We start from the raw sequence: 6,000 nt of genomic DNA on the forward strand, positions 1-6,000 counted from the left end.
AGGATTTCCAAGAAACAATCTCAAGTGTACCAATTTGATCAATGTTCCAATCCTTATTGAAAATCTTGTCCCAATCAATCTCTAGATGAAACGGGGACACAAAGTGACTGGTAAAGTGGTGAATAACACCTAAATGTCTGAAACTTTCATCCTTATATCTTCCAAGGTCACTCCAATGAATCCCAACTAGTTCCAATACTTCTTGTTGAGAAATCCCAACATTGACACCCAACTGAGATTGATCTCCAAGACCAATGCATCACATGAAGAAACTATATTCCCAAGCACCATAACAAGTGCGATGCACTCCTAGTCTATCTCTTCATTTGCATATATCACAAGTGGTGGTGTCCTTGGAGAGTAACTAATCATCCCATGATGTGAAATGGTATCACCCTCAAGTTTGCAATCATGTTTCAACCCGTGGCCTGAGTTATCTATCCAAGCTAATACCATGTATTCTCTTTTAAGTGCAATGCTAGAACCAAGTGATATTCCACCTATCTCATATAATCATGTTACTAAATTTATCATAGTTAACATGCTTTTTTTAGATGCATCTTTAGTTCTTCATGGTTGGGGTTTTAGTGACGATATTTTTAATAGACATATGCCACCGTATCAACTAGTGTTTATGGAACTTAAGTTCTAGTGTTGTGGTGGTGGTATGTGTTGTTCCAAAAATTATTTCTTATGCTTAAGTAGCGCAAGTAGTTTGTTTTCTTCACATTCTTTTTTCCTTTGTCTATTTTTACTTCTTGACTTTGAAGTTTTTGTAATATAGGCTGGATTATACAAATGGTTGCAAGTAACATGTGTCCATGTTGTGGATTGACCGTAAGACTTTTTACAGTAAAGTGTATAGTGGGTGGCATCCTTGAATTATCATATTGTTAAGTACCTTTGTTTAAGTTTTGAGATTTTTTTGTTTTAAGGTCAATACATCATCACTGATCTTGTTAGGAATTGCTAACATGCTGAGCAAAGCATACATTATTTCCAATTGAAAAGAGGTTGTGAAGTTGAACATCCTTTAGGATAGTGATGATTTGGTCAGGAATCAGTTGCGTAGGATATCTTTGACTGCCTCTGAATTTGTATGCATAAAGTTTCAAATGAAATTTCACACTAATTTTTTAAGTGTGAATAATAACCATTAGCAACATTTCCACTTTGTATATACTTTACAATTCTAAATGCTTCTGCTAGTGCAGCTCTGTAGCTTGTACACATGATGGTTGAATGATATGAGAAGGTATAACTTTCAATTTTTATTCACCTCATGTCTATTGCAAGTGCAAAATCTAAATAAATGTTCTTGCATTTTTAGTTACTTTATGTCCAAGGTCAATGCATATAATGACTTCCTGTAATATTTAGGTAATTGGTCACTGGTGGCCAAAGTAATATAGCATAAATGGCACAAAGATAAATATTTGGGAATTTATTGATCTCATTTTTCATTGGAATAATACAGTTGAGTACTTTTTTTTTTCCCTCGTTCTTTGTGTCAATTTTCCTGTCATCACATTTACTTTTTTGACCCCTTACTTTTTTCTTAATGAAAATCTTAGGTGATTTTGTGTCCCACCTTAATCAACATCGACTATGAGAAGCTTTCTTAAGATTTTGTACTTGGATCATATGTTTTTATACCCAATGTTACTTATGTCACAATCTTCCTCATACAATCTTGCAAAAACAATTCTTAGTCGATGTGCCATTGTATTGCGATGAGGGACATTGGAAGTCGAGACCACTTTTATGATATTTTCACATTACAATTACATTGCAATCCTGTTGTCATTTCAATCTCTTTTATGCTTTGTTTTGGTTCTTCTTTTTTACTGTAATTGGAAACCAAATTTTTGTACCATTTCAGTTTGTCTTCTTGTCTAAATAACATAAATGAAATGTGAGAAATCCCATTTCTTGATTTGATATTATAGTACTTTTAAGTTTTGAGGATGTGCTGGTGATGAAAATCTTCTTTTCTTCATTGTATTTTCTTATTGGATTATGATTTCATGTTTGGCCTACTAGTTCTAATGTTCAAAGCTTTTGAAAAGATGGAACTTGTGTTATACCTCCCATTTTTTGTTCATCATTATTAATTTATTATTAGAGCCAATAAGTGGAGCGTCTCTTACATTGTATTGCCTCTTTTTCAATTTTGATATTACTTTTTTTTACTGTTTTTTGTTTATTCTTTGTATTAGAAATATGTTTCCACTGTGTTCAGCACAGAAGGATTTATTAATTTTTTATAGAATAAGAACTTCATGGGTGAAGCTTGTTGCATTATAGCTTTGATGGATAATGAGTGTTTTTTAAAAATCTCTTGGATTTGGTCCAGGATGCAATGGAGTATGTTGATTGTGAGTCTGCTATCAAAGATTACACCCCTTTCAAGGAAGCAGTGAAGAAGAGGAGTATTGAAGATATGGATTTGGTAATGGTGGATCCATGGTAAGTTGTCTATTATTTTTCTACACTTTGCAATTTCATGTTCATAGTAAATGTTTTCCTTATATGCTAACTGCAATGCACACTTTTAGCATCTTCCATTGAATAAATGTCACTTGTTTAAATCACCATGACACCATCTTTTTAGGTGTGTTGGATATCATAGTGAAGATGATGGCCCAAGTTGAAGGCTTGCTAGACCACTTATATTCTATAGAACTGAAAGTGATTGCCCAATGGAGAATGGATATGCTCGACCAGTCGAGGGCATACATGTTTTGGTTGATATGCAAAAAATGATGGTTATAGAGTTTGAAGATCAAAAATTAATTCCTTTTCCACCTCTAGATCCCCTCAAAAACTATACTGTAGGAGAAACTCGTGGGGGAGTGGATCGAAGTGATCTCAAGCCTATACAGATTGTGCAATCAGAAGGACCAAGTTTTTGTGTCAATGGCTTCCATGTAGAGTGGCAGAAGGTTGCATTTTTTTCTTCTTTCATTTTGACTTAGTGTTAAGATACATGATATTTATTATGTCATAATTATTAAAAAAATCAATGCTAACATTGTGTACCTCCTATCACATTCAGTGGAATTTTCGGGTAGGTTTTACTCCAAGAGAGGGGCTGGTAATTCACTCTGTTACATATGATGATGGTAGTAGAGGTCAGAGATCTATTGCCCAAAGGTTGAGTTTTGTGGAGATGGTTGTTCCTTATGGAGATCCAAATGAGCCACATTATAGGAAAAATGTGTTTGATGCTGGAGAGGATGGTCTGGGTAAAAATGCTCATTCTTTAAAGAAGGTAGTATTTCAAAAAAATAAAATGAATAATGTATCAAATTGTTTTAATCTGCTCTAAAATGTAGCAGGAGTTATAAATTATGTATAAATGCATTTGTTTAATAACAGGTGTAAGAAATTAGATGTTTTCTCAAATAAGTACAAAAAACTTTTAATGAGAAACAATATTTCCTGTGTTAGGGGTGTGATTGTTTGGGTTATATCAAATATTTTGATGCACACTTCACAAATTCCACTGGAGGAGTCGAAACTATTGAGAATTGTGTCTACTTGCATGAGGAAGATCCTGAGATTCTTTGGAAACATCAAGATTGGAGGACATGCTTAGCAAAAGTTCATAGATCTAGGCGTCTAACAATGTCCTTTATCTGTATTGTTGAAAACTATGAATATGACTTCTTTTGGCACTTTTATCAAGTACAAATGTTGTTTAGTCTAGAACTTTTATCAGGTTTTGATTTCACACTCATGTTGCTACTATTTCGATATTCAGACATAAGAATCAAGCATTCTCAATAAGACTAAGAATTTGCAACCTAAAAATGTAAAGTTGAAATGATTGAGAATGGATGGCAAGAATTTAATTCAGTTTGTTTTGGCTCATACTTTGTAATGATATAATCTAATTGCAAAAGGTAAAATTTTATTTAATACATGTAATTAATAGGAGCACTGATGAATTGAGAAAAAAATGCCAATCGGGTTTCGACCTTGAAGTTTGCAAGAAAATTAATCAAACACTGCAAAAAGTAGAGTTTTTGTTCTTTTGATTGGACATAGAATCTTTATGCTTATTATTGTATGTGCACGAGTAATTTATAATTTATTATTTTTAGAGCTGATTTCTCTTTATTATTCTAAATGCAGGATGGTAAAATAGAAGTAGAAGTTAAACTTACTGGGATTCTTAATCTAGGGACACTACAACAAGGTGAAACAAGGAAGTATGGAACAATGATTGCTCCTCATTTATATGCACGTGTGCACCAACACTTTTTTGTTTCTCGTATGGACATGGCTATAGACTGTAACCTGGTGAAGCAGTGAATTAGGTTGAGTGTTTTGTTTGTTGAATATAGTTTTTTGGTATATGAAGGATTGGGGGCCCTTCTTATGGTATTGTGTCATTTACTATACTAAGACATTGTACCATCTCAGCTAATGATAGTTTTAGTGGCTGCAAATATATTTAGGTTTTCTAGTGTCAATATTTTAGTGGTAGACTTCCACAGTTAGAACATTTTGGAAAAATAAAATAATTTGCTCATTATGTATTGTACAATGATGCTTTTTGGTGGTTCTATGAATAATCAAAAATTTGTATGTAGGTTGTAGAGGTTAATGTCAAAGTTGAAGAACCTAGTGCCAATAACATTCATAGCAATGCATTCTATGCCAAAGAGGACTTATTACGAACAGAACTGCAAGCCCAGGGAGACTGTAATCCATTGACTACACACAGCTGGATTATGAGAGCTCTGCACCCTTGGAAATACTTGGAGTAAGTTGTTTAAAATATTTTTAATTTTTTTTTCTCTTGGTTCAACATACTTTACTGATTCATTGCTTTAGCTATGACTTTCTTATGCCTTTTCTCTCATGGTCAAGTACCACTTTTCATGTAGATACTATTACAATAAAAGGACAAGGCAATCTAGTTGGGAGAAGCCTTTAGAATTGATGACACCAATTGAGGTGAGACATCCAAGATTTCTTACCTTTTTCTTATATCAAATGCATATATATGTTGTTACAATAGAATGGTTTATTAACTTATGTATTGTTGAATATCCTTGGAATGTGTAAAATCTTAATCATCCATCACATGGTAGATAAAATGTGGACTAGTTGATTGAACTTGTTTCAGGTAGATTACATTTTTCTTTCCATGGCCTACCACTCTTTTGTTGACGTCTTATGGCAAGATCAGAGATCAATAAATAGGTTTGTATGCCTACTTCTAAGGTGGGATGTTTTCTTTTTTGTCTTACGAAGTTGGGTGGTCCTTGACATGCAAATTGTACCATTAGTTTTATGAGGGAATTGTCCTTTTGCACGAAATAAAAAATGTTGAATGTTGTCATTTTCATGATTTATGATCCCTCTTAATGCAAAAATAGTGTAGTGTATATAATTTTAAATTTTCTATGAAGGAGGAATTGCAACTTAGGCCATGAAATGGGTTGTTGTTAGGACATACTCCCAGACATTAATTTTTCCAAAAACAATTTAATAAAAAAAGTAACCAATTATCAAACAAAATGTAGGAACGAAAAAGTGTTGTAAGAACTTCCAAGAAAGTACTATATATGTTTTAGAGAATCTAGGTCATATTAGTTTGAAGAACAAGAAATGGAGGATTCGAAAGATTGAAAATTCAATAATTGCAACTGAATAGTGCTAGCTGTCATAGTTTTGGAAAGAATGGAAACAATCTAGTTGAGTTAATGTCATTCTTGTTTAGATTTTCCTCTAAATTTTGGTTTAGATTACAGGAGCACTATTTGAAACGAATAGATTTGATATTTATTTTTCATGTGATGTTGATAAAAGAACATGCACAATCCAATTGGTTTTTGGCATGAGCTTGAATATGTTAAGTTGTATGCATCTTGAAGCTGAATTTTGTATAAGATTTCTTATGAAAACATTACTTGGATGTTCTAAATGTTGGTTAATGTTGTGATATTGGAGAAAATATTTCATGTGGATGAGGAAGTCTAAAAT

At 32.9% G+C, this 6,000-nt stretch overlaps 1 pseudogene; it reads left to right on the top strand.

The window, feature by feature from the left end:
* The window catches only part of LOC149563278 (spermidine copper dependent amine oxidase 2-like), a 38,689-nt pseudogene extending 33,911 nt beyond the window's left edge, over positions 1-4,778 (top strand).
* Positions 4,779-6,000: the final 1,222 nt, after the last annotated feature.

The sequence above is a fragment of the Cupressus sempervirens genome, chromosome 4 (assembly GCF_028749045.1).
Source record: "Cupressus sempervirens isolate cs-2001-9-10 chromosome 4, ASM2874904v1, whole genome shotgun sequence".
NCBI classification, from domain to species: Eukaryota; Viridiplantae; Streptophyta; class Pinopsida; order Cupressales; family Cupressaceae; genus Cupressus; species Cupressus sempervirens.